This window comes from Leucopleurus acutus (assembly GCF_964270905.1).
Source record: "Leucopleurus acutus genome assembly, chromosome: 1".
Taxonomy (NCBI): Eukaryota; Metazoa; Chordata; class Mammalia; order Artiodactyla; family Delphinidae; genus Leucopleurus; species Leucopleurus acutus.
The window spans coordinates 135,452,748-135,470,849 of NC_139142.1; the positions used below are offsets into that span (position 1 = coordinate 135,452,748).

Here is an 18,102-nt window from a genome sequence, read left to right on the forward strand (position 1 = left end):
GGAACTTACGGTCCATCAGCTTTGAAACCTCTGGGGAAGAATCCAGAGGTCCTTAAATGGGGGCCTAGTTTTGTTTTGTTTTGTTTTAATACAGAAATTTATTTAATCTGATAGGAGGTATTTATCTACAGTAAAGCAATAACAAGTAATATTGGTCAAATATTCAAAGTTCTTCACCTGAAACTGCAAAGGAGAGAAGAATGTTCGTTATTCCACTTTAATTCAATATTGTATTTGGCATTCTGGCCATACAGTAACGACAAAAATAAAAATAACAGGTTGGACAGGGACAAAAGGACAGGGGAGGGCAGAAGGCTGGGACTTGGGACTTGAAGATTCCAAAGCAAGCCAAACCACACAGTTTAGAAATTTCTGTACGTGTCCAACATAAGGTGGACCCTGAGGTTAAGTCTAAGAAAAAGTCAGCAATTTATAAAAGAAACTGACATGCTACAAAGGTGGTTTCTATCTTGCTAGACTGTAAATATCTTACTTGGCTATTAATTGAAAATATTTAATAGAATGACCACTTCCCAGCTAATTTTCATTTTAATGTTTTAACAATTTACATTTTAAACACTGATTTCTCTAGGGCATGTTCCATCATTTGAATTAGAAATAACACCCAAAGAATGTCTTAGTAAACAATAAACTTATCTTAACTATATCATCCATGATCAATTCAGTAAGTATATGACAGCTTTCCAAGCAATAAAATGGACAACTTTAAAGAGCTTTTTAATTGGGAGATTTAAAAAAAAAAAAAAAAGGCAGGACACGCAAATGACCTGCAGTTCAAAACACAAAGTCCTGTCACTTACATTCTATCCCACCTGTTCAACACACCATCCAAGTGTTGCAAACACAAGGCAGTTCAGAGGAACAGTGTTATAACCTCTTAACTGCTACATCACCCAGTAAGTTACAATTAAAAAGCTCCTTATAAAAAGAAGTCCACCTATCCGCAGATATTGGAGAATCCCAGGCTCTTCCGTACATTACTGAAAAAAATGCAAATACATTCATAAAGGCAAAAAAACTTTAGGTAACATGACAACCCACATCCTTCGCTGGTCAGACTCTACCGGCCATCTCAGTATTGCGGAAACGTTCCATCGATTTTGGCAGCCCAGGCCATGAGGCCTCCCACAACAACCGGAACTGTTAAAGAGTCTAAGTCTGTCCAGGACTGCAGGATCTTCACGGCTTTCTGGGAGTCATTGCCCAGTTTGCAGATCACATAAATGAGGAGAGATGCCCCTTCCTGTGTGCCCTGCTTCCCTTCCCGGATTGCTTCTCCCAAGAGTTTCAGGCTCTCCGCATTCCTCCGTTCCAAATATTTCAAAGGGATGTGTAGGGAGTGAGGCAACCGACACAGGTCCACCTCCACTGGAGGCCTGACGCCAGCAACACGTGGGGTGACCCGGAATCTAGAAGTCGCTTATAGTCGACGACAGAAATTCGCTCCTCCGGGCTCAGCAACTGTAGGGAGTGGCACTTATCGGTGGCTGAGGAGCCACAGAAGCTTTCGTAGTCCTGCAGATCAGTCACAGTGGGCTGCTCCCCGCAAGCTGCACAGTCGGGCCTGCGCCTCCGCAGCCGAATACAGCGGAAATGACCTCCGAGGGCATCAAAGAGCAACAGGCTGCCACTGTAAGAGGGGCCCAGACCTGCAGCGATCTTCAACAGTTCCAGCGCCTGCAGGCAGCCCAGGACCCCGGTAACCACACCAAGCACCCCGCCATCCGCGCAGCTGGTCACCGTCTCCGCCAGAGGTGGTTGCGGAAACATGCAGCGACAGCAAGGCCCACCGCCGTAGTGGTAGACTGTGAGTTGGCCCTCGAAGCGCAGGGCGCTGGCCGACACGAGGGGCTAGCCGGTTAGCACACAGGCGTCGTTAACCAGGTAGCGAGTGGGCACGTTGTCGGAGCAATCAGCCACCACGTCATAGCGGCCGACCAGGTCTAGTGCCGTGGCTGACGTAAGCGCCTGGGCGTAGGGCACGCACTCCACCGCCGAATTGAGATGGCGTAGTGTAGCGGCGGCCGAAAAGACTTGGCCTGGTCGTCCAGTGCCTCGCCGTGCAGCACCTGGCAGGCCAGGTTGCTCACTTGTACTACATCGTAGTCCACAAAGCCCAGGCGGCCGACGGCGGCCGCTGCCAGGTACTGCGCCAGTGGGCAGCCGAGCCCCCCGCTGCCCACGACCAGCACGGACGCGGTCGCCAGGCGCAGCTGTGCCTGCACGCCCAGCTCAGGCAGCACGAGCTGCTGGCTGTAGCGCAGAATCTCATCTCGCGACAGGGCGGCCTTCGGCGGCAGGGGAGACACCGGAACCAACCGCTCTGACTCCTGCTCGGCCAGAAGAGCCGCCGCCAGCCTCTGCTTCAGGGAACTCAGCTGCTCCTCACGCTGGGCAACTTCAGCCTCCAAAGTGAGCACCTCCTCCCTGGCCGCCATTGCAGCCTCTTTGGGAAGTTGTCCGGGGGCCTAGTTTTTTTTTTTTTTTTTTTTTTTGGCAGTACGCGGGCCTCTCACTGCTGTGGCCTCTTCCGTTGCGGAGCACAGGCTCTGGACACGCAGGCTCAGCGGCAATGGCTCACGGGCCCAGCCACTGTGCAGCATGTGGGATCTTCCCGGACCGGGGCACGAACCCGTGTCCCCTGCATCGGCAGGCGGACTGTCAACCACTGCGCCACTGCGTACTTTTAAAGAAACTGCAGCACAGTGTGATTTCCTGCAGTGCCCAACTTCCCCCTTCCCAGCCCCTTCCTACTCCTTCCCTCTTCTCCCTCAGTCTCTGTTTCCTCTCTCTGAGGACGAAGCGTTCCTCATGATGATTGGATCATCCCCAGGGACGAAGATGTGAACTATTCAGTGACCATGTCATGGATCCAAGAGGCTTGTGGGTTTGGGGAAACCAAGTGGATGCCAAGCCTGGCTCCAGACAACCTAGGTTCTAGGAGCAAAGAGGAGATGCTTCCAGAGTGGGGACTCCTGGCCTGTTTTCATAATGTCAGATGTATGTGCAGTGCAGATTCTCTTCACAGAGACAGGAGAGCCGAAGTCTCCATTGGAAGTAAATTGATAAGTGCACTCTGACTCTATAGGGAGGAAGCTGTGTGCCGAGCGGGGGTGTGGGGATGGCGGGGAGAAGAGGGACACTTGCCTCTATGGACATTTTGAATTTTGTACTATGTTCACATCTGACCTATTTTTTAGTTTTTTGTTTTTTTAATGAAAATATATATTGGATGGAAATCAGAAGAGCTGGGTTCAAGTATTGCAAATACCAGTGACAAGCCCGTTCACCTTGGTCTCTCTGAGCCTCACTATTTTTAACCACCCAGTTCTCAAGCTCAAAGAGTAGGCACAAGGGAGACCTTTGTAAACTAGATGGGTCTGAGTGTACTTAGTTATGATTTCCTCTTCACTCAGTTCATCTCAATAGACAATCACCGAGGCCTTCTCTATTGGCATAGTGTGTAGATCTCTGTATACAAGTTTGGGTGTGTATGTCTGGGCATGAGGGTCTGGGTATGTGTCTGTGTGTCTGGACATGTCAGGGTGGGGTCTGAGGTGACTGTGAACTTGACCGTTACAGGGTCCCTGCCCCAAGGAGCTCCTGGTACAGCAGGACAGGTGGCCAAGTGAGCAACTTCCTCTGATGCTCCTGGACTCTGCGCAGGGCCAAATAAAGGGATGAAAAATGTGGGTGCACAGAAAAGGCAACATGGATTCGAACAGGGGCCTTCACCCTGGCTGTTCCCTTTGCTTGGAATGCTCTTCCTCGGAATCCTTAAGGTAGACCCCCTTACCTCCTTCCACTTTTTGAGCAAATGTCACCTTCTCAAGGGGGCCTACGTGACCACCCCATTTAAACAGCAACTCCACCCCACACTCCCCAAACCCATCCCTTTTTTTTTCTTTAACCAAAGCCCTTATTTTCAATGATAGTAATGTTATCTATAATAAATCTTACTTAAAATGCCTTATAGTTTACTCATTTGTTTTGTTTAACTGTCTGTTTCCCTCGCTTCCTTCATTAGAGTGAAAGCTCCGTGAGGAAAGGGACCCTGTCTGTTTTGTTCACTGCTGTCCCCCCAGTGCCTGGAAGAGTACTTGGTGCAGAGAAGACACTCAGTAAGTATCCGTGCGTAAGGTGGTGATAGGCTGGGTGTTCGGGGGAGGTGGCAGAGGGGCCATGACCTTGCCTGGGGCAGTAGCCGGAGGTCTGAGGCTACAGCAGTGGACTAAAGGGCCACCTTGTGATGTGGGATCTGGTGGACATGTGGGTGGTGGAGGCGGGACACTCCGGTGGGCACAGGGAGAAGACATGGCCTGGAGGAAACTTGAGACATCTGGGGAGCCATTCTGTATGTCCCAACTTCCAGCTCAGTGTCCATCCCTTTCCCCTGTCACCCTGAGAATCAGAGCCTGTTGATGTGTGGGAGGGGAGGTTCGAGGGCCCAGCTGGTATGTGGGGAAGGTGATGGTGGACCCATTCATGAGAATCAAAGGCCACCTGGAGGTCCCTTGGCTAGGAGAGGGTACCTGTTGGGGTGCAGGGGGTGCCTTTAGAAGGGAGAAGGCAGCAGAAGTCCCTGTGATGGTGATGGTGATGGCTGGATTGTAGACTCAGTGAGAGCGGCCTTAGCCCCCAGCCCCCAGCCCCTGGGGCTCCCAGGATTCTATCCTGACTCCTTGGGCTGGGCTTGGGGCTGGTCCCGGGGCTGGTCCCAGCTGTGCCATGTCCTGACTGTGCAGCTTAGGCAAATCACTTCACCTCTCTGGGCCCTTCAGTTCCCTCCTCTGTCAAATGGGAATGATGTTCATACCAGTATTCCCCACGTCCAGTCAGTGGAGAAACTGAGGACATAATGGGTATGACTGTCCCGGATAAAATTAGCTGTTATTATTTTAAGGGACCGGGGGTTGCCTGAACCAGAGGAACGCTACTACACTGTGCCTATGCAAGGTGACTTTCTCTGAGCCCTTACCAAGCCCAGTGCTAAGTGCTTTATGTGTATTAATTCTTTGACTGGAGTGTGGATTGGAAAACATGGGGCTTGGTAACATCATCAATATGTATGGTTTGTAAAGATGACAATGATGAGGGAGGAGGAGGATAAAGCTATCTTGCAAAGCAATGTAATTAACAGAGTCAGCAGTCTTGGAGCTCCTGGGGGCTTTGCAGACTGTGTGCCCTGGCCCTTTGGCGGCTCTGGGCCTTTGCTTCCTTCCTCTGAGTGGCTAACATCCTCAGAGCACAGGCATCCAGCCCCCCAGCCCCGGGACGAGGTGTTTAGGCCCCGGGCCAGGACAGCCCCGAGATTCCTATTCTGACACAGCTCGGCTGCAGCCCCAGGAGGGCAGCCAACAAGGGGCCCGGCGGCTTATCACTGTGCAGTGACTCTCCAGCGGGCAGACTGTCTCCGCTGCCGCTGAGCCAGGCTGATAAAGAGGACAGACCCTTGTGTTTACAGTGGCTGGGAGAGTGGGGCCTCCTGGGGGCGGCCCCATCTCCTCTGGGAACAGACTGTCTGTTTGCTGAGATACCATCGCATTCCTACAGCCCCAGGATGGATGAGGGCGGGATGGGGTGTGGAGATGGGAGGGAGGAGGACATATGACAGCTGCCGGCCCTCTGTTCCCCTGGGGCCCACACTGAGAAGGCTGACACTGGGTCTTCCGGTGGGTCTATGGTTTCCTGGTCTGATTGTTAAGCACTTCATAAAGGTCAATGATAGCCAACATGGGCATTTCTCTCTACAGTTTATAAAGTATTCTCAACATTTATCTTTTTTGGTCTTCCAGATAACCTTCCATTTAGGTAGTTTGGGGTCATAAAGTTTCACAGAAGAAAGATGCCTAACAAGACTGGAGCAGAGGACCAATGACGTGACCAGACATTGGGGCAGGGGCTCTGCATGACCCTCAGCTGACCAGGTCACCCCACAATAAAAGCCACCACTTACATAGCGCTTGCTATGTGGCAGTGACTATGAAAAGCACTTGAGATATGTTAACTCATTTAATCTTCACAACAGCCCTTATGAGGTAGGTACTATCATTATACGTTTTACAGATGAGGAAATTGAGGCAGACACAGGTTAAGTGACTTGCATAAGTCACACAGGCAGAAAGTGGGAGGGCTGGGAACCCCAGCAGGATGACTCCAGCATCTCCAATTTAACCACTGGACTACACTGCCACCTTAAAGCCAGCTAATGATATGTATATGTCTCTACCCGGCTTACAAAGGCAGCAGGCATTTACAACTGCAAAGATGGCCTGGCTGAGGCAGGAACTGGCTTTGGAATTAGGCCTGTGTTCAACTTCCAGAACTGCCATTAATGACTCCTGAGGCTGACCCTCGCTTCTCTGAGTCTCAGCTTCCTTCTGTGGAAAGTGGAAACAGGACCGGCCTTAGCAGTGGGTGTCAGAGATGTTGTATGTGAAGGGTCTGAGACACAGTAGATTTTCGTTAAATAACTGCTCTTATTACTGTGACAGCTGAGGTGGGGAGGTGGCCTGCCGAAAGTGGAAACTTTAGCGGAGTATCATTTAAAAAGAGAGGCCCGACCACTCAGCTATGGGAACACAGAGGAGGGGATTGGGTGGCTTCTTAGGACACACATATGGTTGGGACTCTGGCTTCAGAGTTGGACAGACTTGAGTTCAAATTCCAATATCCAGCCCTTACTTGCTGGGTAGGCTTGGGGAATTGCTTAACTTCTTTGAGTCTGTAAAATGAGACCACTTATAGGGTTGTAAAGAGTGGATGAGATTGTTCAGATGGATGAGGGCGGGATGGGGTGTGGAGATAGGAGGGAGGGTGCACTGACAGGTACATGGTAAGTGCTCAATAAATACTGCTGCCATTGCTCCTGGGGGTAGGAGAGGGAGTGGTACACAGAATAATGCTCCCCTGGACCAGAGATTATCCTGGATTATCACAGTAGGGCCAATGTCATCGCAAGGGTCCTTTTTTTTTTTTTGCGGTACACGGGCCTGTCACTGTTCTGGCCTCTCCCATTGTGGAGCACAGGCTCCAGACGCGCAGGCTCAGTGGCCATGGCTCGCGGGCCCAGCCACTCTGCGGCATGTGGGATCTTCCTGGACCGGGGCACGAACCCGTGTCCCCTGCATCGGCAGGCGGACTCTCAACCACTGAGCCACCAGGGAAGGCCAAATGTCCTTATAAGTGGAGGAAGGAGGGAGAGAGAGTCATTGTCAGAGTGATGTGAGTGACAAACTTCTTGGCTTTGAAGATGGATGAAGGGGCCATGAACCAAGGAATGTGGGCTGCCTCTAGAAGCTGGAAAAGGCAAGAAAATGGATTCTCCCTTAGAGCTTCCAGAAGGTATGCAGCCCTGCCAGTGCTCTGATTTTAGCCCAGTGACACCCATGTGGTTCAGACATCCTGAACTATAAGGTAATAAAATTTGAGTTGTTTTAAGCCACTAAGTTTGTGGTAATTTGTTATAGCAGCAAAAGGAAACTGATACAGGATGTGAGTTGGTCCTTGAAGACTGGCAGGATATAATAGGCAGAGGTGGGGCTAGGACACACAGGAAGAGGAAACTGTACACCCAGCGGCCTTTAGGCTAGAAAGCACAAGGCATTTTTGTGTTCAGTGGGAAACCCTGTGTGGTTCTTTGCAGAAACAGACACAATTCTCCATCCTAGTCCATATCCCCTTGGAAGTGTAACTAGGCAGCTCTCCCCATCGAGAGATAGAGTCTACTTCCCCATCTCTTGAATCTGTGCTTGGGCTTACAACTTGCTTTGATCAAACATATGCAGGTTCCCAGCCTGGGCCCCAAGAAGCCTTGCACACTTCTGGACTCACCTTGCTGTCCTTGGAAGCCTGCCACCAGTTTATGACCAAGCCCAGGTGTGACAGGCAGCCCCTAAAATGGCTCCCAAGAATCTCCACCTCCTGGGATTAATGCCCTGTGTAACCCCACAGTGTTGGCTGGGCCTAGTGCCTCGCTTCTAATGAGTAGAATACAGCAAAAGAGACGGGTTGGCACCTCCGCTATTAGGTTATGAAAAGACCGTGTGACTTCCATCTTGCTCTCCTTCTCTTACTCTCCTGCTGCCTTGCTTTGAGGGAATCCAGCCACCATGCTGTGAGTGCCCTGTGGAGGAGCCCACACGGCGTGGATATGATGTCTCTGGTCAAAAGCCAGCGAGGACCCGAGACCCGCCACAGTCACGGGAGTGAGCTGAGAAGCAGATCCTCCCCTATTTGAGCCTTGAGATGACTGAAGTCCTAGTTGATGCCTTGCCTGTAGCCTTGTGAGAGGCCCTGGGTCAAAGACACCCAGCTAAGTGGCACTTGGATTCCTGACCCACAGAAACTGAGAAAATAAAGGTTTGTTGGTTTTAGCTGTGTAATTTGTTATGCCGCAACAGATAACTAATATACCACTAGGCTTGTCTGCTGGATTGAGTGACATCAGGCCCAGTCACTTCCTTTCACCCAGCCGACAGCCATACAACCACCAGACATGTGAGCGAGGCTGTCCCAGATCAGCTAGGCCCCAGCCAACCTGTTTGCTGCTTGCAGACATGTGAGTGAGCCAAGCCAAGATCAGCCGACCCTGGCCCAGATCAGCAGTTCTGCTGACCTTAGACTTGTTAGCAATAATAGACATTGTTGTTTTAAGCTACTGAGTCTTGGGGTGATTTTTTTTTTTTTACCCAGCAATAGCTGACTGATGTAACCTGTATTGCCAGTGGGTTATGGATGTAGTAGGAACTGAGGCTGAGAAGCTGGGTAGGGGCCTGAATGAGGAGGGATTTGATGTTAATTTGCAGGCAACAGGAGCAGGTTTTTGGGCAGAAGGTTAAGATGATCAGAGCTGTGGTTAAGGAAGTTTCCTGTGGCAGCAGGGAAGGGCACGAATCGGAGGCAGGGGGTCATTAGGAGGCTGCCGTCAGTGAGCAGATGAGCAGCGATAGGCCTGAAATTGGGTAGGGGTGAGGAATGGGAGACAGCAGAGGTAGAATCAATGGAACCTGCTCTGGATTAGGTTGGCAGCAGGGCAATGGGAAAGTGGGAGTCAACACCCAGGTGTTGATCCTGGGTGACTGAATGGTTGGTGGTGCTATTGACAGAGATGGGCAAGTCAGCATGGGGGGTAAGGAGATGCATGCTGTTTGGGATGAACAGAGGGTCAAGTGCTAAAAAGACCTTCTGGTAAGAGGCCCAGAGACAGTGATTCAATACTGCAAAGGGAGATTTATCCCCAGCCCAGTGTATCATCAGCTCTAGGGAAAGGTAGAGGATAGCACATTCAGACTGGGCAATCAAGAGAGATGGACAAAGGACTATTTACAAAGGTGCATGAAGGGTTTGGTATTGTGAGAGGAGTAGTGAAGTAGCCTGAGGCTAGCAATGGTGGGGAGCTGTTATCACCCCCTAGGACTGAGAAGACCCCAAGGGAGGGAGCAGGAGCCAGAACCAGGAGAGTGCCTGGTATGGAGAGGGCTGCATTGCAGGAGCTGTGGGCTTTGGTAGAAGATGCAGATGACTGAGAAAGGAGGACACAGGGGATTAAATACCCTGACTGCTCCCTCTTCCTGTTCTGGGAGCACTTTCTGGTGTCCATTATTGGCTGGGTCCAACCGGGAGTCAGAGAGCAAGGTTGCCCATTGGTGCAGCCCAGACACATCAACCTCCCAGGACATAGAGAAGGTGGAGAAGGGGAAGGATGAATGGAAGATATCCAGCCACCTATCAGTTGAAATTTTTTTTCTTTTTAAAAAAAATTTGTTGAAGTATAGCAAATGAAATTTCTCTACTTTAAGTCAATCAGTGGCTCCGTTCTGGCAAATTAAATTTGAGGGGAATCTGCTAGGGAATTTCTGGAGAAAGGTTCTTTACTTTTAGGAAGGAGACAAGAAGAGAGCTGTTTCTCACTGTGTCTGATGTGATGCCTGGAACTGCAGCAGCTATCTTGCAACTGTGAGGGAAACCAGTCTAAGGTAAAACTGACCTACAGAGGGTAGAAGAGAAAAGAGATGGAAAGAACTGGGTCCTTGACAACATTGCAGAGCTGCTGTGAGAATCTGTTCTAGCTCTGTTTTTTTTTTTTTTAATGAAGTAATAAAGATTCTTATTGTTTGAACCACTTTGAGTTGGCTTTCCAGTTACTTGCAGCCCAAGGCTTCCTAATAGACACAGCTGCCATCTACCATCTCCAAGCCTGTGTGCAAGCATTCTTGGCTCCCACAGACTGCAGGCCAAACCCTCCTGTTTTCCTCTGCTGACCACAGGCTTATACTGTGTGCATCAGATTCAATAGAGTTTCAAATGCTTTTCTTTTTTTGTTAAATAAATCTTATTTATTTATTTTTGGCTGCATTGGGTCTTCATTGCTGCGCGCAGGCTTTCTCTAGTTGCAGCAAGCAGGGGCTACTCTTCGTTGTGGTGCACGGGCTTCTCATTGCGGTGTCTTCTCTTGTTGTGGAGCACGGGCTTTAGGCGTGGGCTTCAGTAGTTGTGGCACGCGGGCTCCGTAGTTGTGGCTTGCAGGCTCTAGAGTGCAGGCTCAGTAGTTGTGGTGCATGGGCTTAGTTGCTCTGTGGCATGTGGGATCTTCCCGGACCAGGGCTCAAACCTGTGTCCCCTACATTAGCAGGCGGATTCTTAACCACTGCGCCACTAGGGAAGCCCTCAAATGCTTTTCGGTCTGTGATGAAAGAAAGAGTCAGAAGTGGGGAATGGGCTGTTATCTGCTATGCTGCCCTGTAGCTACAGATGGCTCCTGGTGGTAGCAATGACCACAATAGAGAGACTTCCATGGAGGCAGGTGGTATAGGGTAGCTGGACAGCATAGGCCTTGCAGATTGTCAGAACTGGCTTCAGGTCTAGGTCTGCTGCTTTCTAACTGTGTGACTTTGGGCAAGTTAATTAAACTCTCTGAGACTTGGTTTTCTCACTGGATGTGTTAAGGTTTGAATTAGATGAAAGGAAAACAGAAAACACTAATGCAAATCCTAGACCTGAGAGGCTGCCCTCGAAGGACTTCATCTCTCTCCCTTCCTATCCCTTTCCACCTCTGGATTGTGTGTGAGGGAGGTTGGGAAGGCTCCAAAGGGATATTGGCAAGAGAAGCAACCCAATCAAAAGAAGAATGTGAGCTCCCAGATAGCATTGACTTGACTTGCCACATAGAGGGCATCCCCCCACCCCACCCCCAGTGTTTGATGTATAAATGTATGCATGAATGAAAGAGTAAATGAAAGAAAAAGAATGAGTAAGAGGGCTAAAAAAATGGGGAAATTTCAGCCACAGAGAAAAAGGTTGAAGGAGGGCTTCATAAAATTCCACTGATCAATATCTATGGTGCAGATGGCAGATCAGTCAGGATAAGCTAAATAATGCTGTGGTAACAAACATCCCCCAAATTCCAGTGGCTTTACAACAGCCTTGTTTAGGTACTGCATGGTGAGTTATCAGGGTGGTCTGTTCTTCAAAGTCACTCCACCATCCAGCTGTGTAGGAAGCTCCATGTTGATATGCTTCCATAATGACAGCAGCAGGGAAAAGAGAATATGGCAAACCACACACTGGCTCTTAAATCACCTGCCCAGAAGTGCTGGCCAAAGGAAGTCACATGGACACATTTGAGTTCAATTGGGTCGAGAAGTACAATCCTACTATGTTCCCAGAAATGAAAGAACTGACTGTTTATCAACAGTTCTAATACCTACCATCAATGGTATAGGCCAGAGCGGGGCTTGGGCTGAATGCAGCTCAGACATGATTTGTTTGGCCTGTTCAGTATTTTAAATAATTTTATAAGGTTTCCAACAGGTATGACATCAATCTATGCCATATACAAATCTGTATAATCTGGCTAAATTTGAAAAGTTGAACTATCTGGTGACAGTGAGCCCAGGTGTATTAATTAGGATTAAGTTGGGCAGATTATAACAGAAAATGTCAAAATAACAGTGGCTTACATAAGATACATGTTTCTTTCTCATATAGAAGGAGCCAGGAGATAAGTAGGCAGCCCAGGACTGGGTAGGTAGATTCAAAAAGCCATCAGGGGCTTTAGGCTTCTCTCTCGGCTGTTGTTTTCAGTGTATAGCTCCCATTTGCAAAAGTTGCTTCGTGGCCCATGGTGGCTTCCAGGGCTCCAGCCATCACATTCACACTCTAGGCCAGAGAAGGAAAAATTGAAGGCAAAAAGGGAGTCAACTCTCTTTATACAGCCTTCCCAGAATTCCTGCACAAATCTTCTACTTACAACTTATTGTCTAGATAGTCACATGGCTATACCAAGGGCAAGGGAGGATAGACATAGTCATGTGACTATGCTCAAGCCAAAGTAGTCTTTTTCCCCAGGATGAAATTTGCCCAGCTAAAATTAAATCATCTTTCTGCTATTAAAGAGAAAGGGGAAGAATCAAGGTTGCCATTGGCACTTAACAGCCTCTGCCAGGGGCCTGCAGTCCTGATTGTCTGGAGTGGAGTAGCAGATGCCTCACTCACACTGGGCCTGAGCTCATGTGTTTCCCGCAGACCCCACCACTCCCTGATGCCTCTCCAGCACTCCATGTCAATTACTATTTATCACTGGGCTTGTGTTGACTTTTTTTTTTTTTCTTAGTGGAATCAAGAGGAGAAAGAAATATTTCCTATACTATGTCTCTGTTAAAAATCAAAAGAGTAAAAACTATACCAAGAGAATCATGTGCTTCAAGAAAAATGAGAATGGAAGCATATTTCTCTGGGGAAGAGAAAAATATTCTTAGCTGTGTATCATGCCAACAAGGTATATTGAAAAAAATGCAACTTAATACACTCTTTTGAAACAGCTGACTTGCTTTACTCACCACTGTGGCCTGGCAGGCGTTCTACTGGTTGTATAGCTCCCTGGGAAGACAGTGGGCCTGAGATCTTTCTGGTTCTGTACAGCTCAGCCCTCTTTCTGGGAGGAGAACAGCCCCATTTTGTCCAATGTCTCTTACCCCTTATTTGGAATGATCTCGCCCTTCTTTGTATTCAGGACTTATTTTGAGCAAGTTCAAAACCGTCTTGCAAAGTTCAAGATCATTATGACAGGCAAAAATGCAGTGAAATAGCACACCACTGTCAGTTAATTACCAAAAATCCTTTAATAGCTGACATTATTATAAATTATATACCATTATGACAGGGACAGTTGGGCTCTCTGTTTTTCTTGCCCTCCATTGGAGCCCCAAACAATGCCGTCTTGTTGGGGAGAAAGACCTGGATGCACTTGGAGGCAAGTTGGGAGTTTACATGGGCTACCTACGCTGACCACAGCAGCCTGTGGGCCTCTAAGGACACCCTGTTGCTGGGTGGGGATGAGGCAGCTGCCTGAAAAGGCCTCAGAAACAACCCTTTTCCCATTCCTACCTGCCTGCCCCACTGCTGTGGCTACAAGAGTCTCTTCCCCAATGGGCCTCCCAACTCCCTCTGCCCTGTTCCCTTCTCTTCTCCCTGTCTAGGCCTACCACAAAGAGGCCCTCTTCCAGGCAGCCTCCCCCGATTTTTCTTCCTAAAGCTCCAGGCACATGGTAGGTTAGTTCTCTTTTGTTTTTGTTCTTGAGTTGGGCACATAAAGTACACATCTTAAGTGTAAAACTTGGTGATTTTTGTTGTTGTTGTACACGGGCCTCTCACTGTTGTGGCCTCTCCCGTTGCGGAGCACAGGCTCCGGACGCGCAGGCTCAGCGGCCATGGCTCACGGGCCCAGCTGCTCCGCGGCATGTGGGATCTTCCCAGACCGGGGCACGAACCCGTGTCCCCAGCATTGGCAGGCGGACTCTCAACCACTGCGCCACCAGGGAAGTCCCCAAACTTGGTGATTTTTTACCTATGTGTGCACTGTGTAATCTTTTCCCAAATCAAGATATGGAATATAGGTCCTCTCTTAACTCAGAAACGTTCCTGTGCATGAGAATCCCCTCTGGAGAATGTGAAAAATGCAGCCTCTGGCCTAACCCAGAGATGCTGATTCAGTGGGTCTTGGGTGGCCCAGGACGGCAGATGAACAGTACTCAGGTCTTCAGGTGGAGGAGGTCTGCAGCCCACCCTTGGAGAAACGCACTCAGTGCTTGCTGGGGTAGGTCCCCTGTCTTCTTTGTTATCCCCTTGTCAGATGGGGGCATGCTCTGCTCCCTTCATCTCAGGACCCAGCAAGGTTCTGGGCCGAGAGTGGCATCCACAGGGGTGGATCCAGGCTGGTGCAGCCTGAAGCTAGGCAATTTGGGAGGCTGTCCCAGAGAAAAAGAATACTCTGTTGGGTGAGGGGCCTCAGAAGGACCTCCTACAAGTGAATTTTACCCTACTTTCAATCCACCTCTGGTAACCACTAAGAGTTCATGGTCTTAGATGTTGTCAGGGTGAGAAGTCTGTCTGCTGGACGGGACAGATCATTCCCCAGCTCACTCTTTCCACCTGCAGAAACGGCCACGGGGATGCTCAGCCCTGCTCCGGATAAGAATCACCTGGGGATGCTTAAAAAAAAAATACCCAGCCCCACATCAGGTGTTCTGATTTAATTGATCTGGGGCAGGGATTGAGCTTTAGTATTTTTAAGCTCCCAGGTGATTCTAATGCACAGTCAAGGCTAAGAATACCTGAGCAGAGGCCTGGCTCTGAATTTTAATCTTTCTTTATCTGCTCCAGACTTATACTAAGAGTACATATATACTAAGAGTATATATAAGGCCAGGTGGCTGCACCTCCTCCCACTGCCTTCCTTCTGCCTTTTCTTCTGAAGGGGCCAGGACTTCTGGCTGGGGTTGGTGGCATCCAGTCCAGCCATGTCCCTGGTCCACCTTCACAGCACCCGCTCCATCCCGGGGACAAATCAGCTAATAATATTGGGCATTTATTAAGCATCTAATGTTATTTCTAATCCTCATGACAACACTGCATTTTAGCAGGAGGGAGGGAAACAGAACTCAGGAAGCCTTAGTGATTGCCTTCAGAGCCTCAGTGGGTAAGTGCTGGAGCTGGGATCACACCCAGGCCTTTAGGGCTCCAAAGCCCACGTGCATTTCCCTGGCCAGGCTGCTCCTGGAAGCAGTGCCTGTTTACTGAGCACCGGCCATGCCCAGGGCACAGGCCTGGGGCCCATTGATCCATTAGGCACAGCAGACACAGTGTCTAGGGCCCACGGTAATTTTAGGGGGCCTACAAAATGCTTTAGTTTTCATTTTGTTTGAAATCAGAAGAAAAGAAATAATAATGATAAACATACAACGATGAATCCAGCCTGGATTACACTTGTCTTTATGCCAATATACTTGTAAAATATATTATTTAATATTTTTTTATGGAAGAAGGGACCCATGAAGACAAAAGTGTCTAGGGACTATGGAATTCGCAATGCAGCCCTGCACACAGTCCTGGGCCCTGGAAGGCACTGACCATTGTGTCCCCCAGCCCTTCCCAGAGCACAGCCAGTGCTAGTGGGGATTGAGGCAAGAAATGTTTATTACACACCTCTGCATGCTGAGAGCTCTGGGAAGTAAACAAGAGCAACAGGTGTGTCCTGGTCTGGCTGGGAAGAGACAATGTACACACAGGAAGCCAAGAGCAGGACAAGACAGCATGCTTTTTCCCAGTGTGGCCAGTTCTTCTATCTCTTCTTCTTATTCTTTTTGGCTGCGTTGGGTCTTGGTTGCTGCATGGCCAGTTCTTACTTCTCTCTCTTATTATTATTCTTTTTGGCTGCATTGGGTCTTCGTTGCTGTACGTGGGCTTTCTCTAGTTGTGGCGAGTGGGGGCTCCTCTTCATTGCAGTGCTCGGGCTTCTCATTGCAGTGGCTTCTCTTGTTGTGGAGCATGGGCTCTAGGCACATGGGCTTCTGTAGTTGCAGCACGTGGGCTCAGTAGTTGTGGCTCGCGGGCTCTAGAGCACAGGCTCAGTAGTTGTGGTGCACGGGCTCAGTTGCTCTGCAGCGTGTGGGATCTTCCCGTGTCCCCTGCATTGGCAGGTGGACTCCCAACCACTGCGCCACCAGGGAAGTCCCTTCTGTCTCTTCTTATTTTTGTCATTTTATTCATCACTTAGTTATGTCCTGCTTTGCAGGTTATTGAACTGTTTCATCTATTTAATACTTCAATCAACTATTCTTTTGTGGATTTTTTCCCTTTCTTCAACAAAAAATTACTATTTTAATAATATATTTGTTATTTTAAAATATTGGATTTAATTGTCCATTTAATTGAATGGGTAATTCAGCCCATGGTGCAGAAATTCGGAAGGTACTGAAGAAGGCTGAAGGCAGGGGAGAGAGGGAGGTTTCTTTTGCTCTGAACCTTTGGTCCTGTTTAGTTTGTGCCATGTGCGAGCATTACCTATCTAATAGAACGGCTGAAAACAAGCAAGCAAACAAAACCCCAAACAGGTATGTGTTGAAAAGTTAATCTCCCTCTTACCCAGTTTCCAGCTTCCCTGTCACTCCCACCACCCCAGAGACAACCAACTTTCCCAGGTTACCATGGATCCTTCCAAAGACATTTTATGCATATGCAAGCATATATGTTTTTTAAAACATTTACCCAAATTGTAGCACACTGTACACGTTGTTAGTCACTTAAGGTCGTTTTTTCCAGTTTTATATATATATATATATATATATAACATATATATATGTTTTTGAGATTATTTCCCTTTATAGGTTATTATAAGATATTTAATACATTGATAGTTCTCTGTGCTATACAGTAAATCCTGTTGCTTATCTATTTTATGTACAGTAGTTTTGTATCTGTTAATCCCATACTCCTAATTTATCCCTCCCCCCTCCCTTTCCCCTTTGGTAACCATGTTTGTTTTCTATGTCTGTGAGTCTGTTTCTGTTTTGTATATAGATTCATTTGTGTTATTTTTTAGACTCCACATATAAGTGATATCATATAAAATTTGTCTTTCTCTGTCTGACCACACTTAGTATGATATTCTCTAGGTCTATCCATGTTGATATAAATGGCAATATTTCTTTCTTTTTTATGGCTGAGTAATATTCCATTGTGTGTGTTTGTGTGTGTGTGTGTGTGTGTGTGTGTATATATACATACATCACATCTTAAACCAGTCGTCTGTTGACGGGCACTTGGGTTGTTCCCATGTCTTGGCTATTGTAAATAGTGTTGCTATGAACATTGGGGTGCATGTGTCTTTTTGAATTAGAGTTTTCATCTTTTCCAAATATATGCCCAGGAGTGGGATTGTTGGATCATATGGTAGTTCTATTTTTAGTTTTTTAAGGAACCTCCATACTGTCCTCCGTAGTGTCTGTACCAATTTACATTCCCACCAACAGTGCAGGAGGGCTCCCTTTTCTCCAGACCCTCTCCAGCATTTATTAGTTGTAGATTTTTTAATGAAAGTCATTTGATGATAGCCTCTTTGTGGTTTTGATTTGCATTTCTCTAATAATTTGCGACGTTGAGCATCTTTTCGTGTGCCTGTTGGCCATCTGGGTGTCTTCTTTGGAGAAATGTGTATTTAGGTCTTCTGCCCATTTTTTCACTGAGTTGTTTGTTTTTGGTCACTTAATATTTTGATCTTTTCATACTGAGGACTGCCTCATTCTTTTTCAACAGCTGGATGATATACCATAATTGATTTAACTAGATCCTCTATTGATAAGTTTGTTTCCAATCTCTGTTATAAAGTAACCTTACGGAGCATAACTCCCCACTCTTCCAGTTGTGCGTTAAGTAACTGTATATATACTTTTTTCACTATGTGCAAGCACATCTGTATGTCTGTTTAGAATGGAATCACAGCGTCAAGAGATGTGGACATTGTGCAGGGAGGGGAAGTTGGTACAACCTCCATGGGGAGGCCAATGTGGCCATACTTATCTAAATTAAATCCCTCCTCCCCAAACAATTTCTGGACCACCTCCTGGGTGCTGGGCTAGGGGTACAGAGGTGAGGAGCACTCAGGCTTTGCTCTTCGGGGGCTCTCAGGTTGGGACAGATCACTTGCAGCCCTGGGAAGGAGGGCTGGACAGACGCCAGGGCAGTGCAAGGAAGACAGCCATGGGCCTGTCACTCGGGAGAGAGGACGAAAATGTTTGCTGGGAG

At 48.1% G+C, this 18,102-nt stretch overlaps 1 pseudogene across 1 annotated transcript; it reads right to left on the reverse strand.

The window, feature by feature from the left end:
* Positions 1-448: 448 nt before the first annotated feature.
* LOC309978541 (adenylyltransferase and sulfurtransferase MOCS3-like) lies at positions 449-2,459 on the reverse strand (annotated as a pseudogene). Its single transcript has one exon. The product of its transcript is annotated as an adenylyltransferase and sulfurtransferase MOCS3-like (transcript).
* Positions 2,460-18,102: the final 15,643 nt, after the last annotated feature.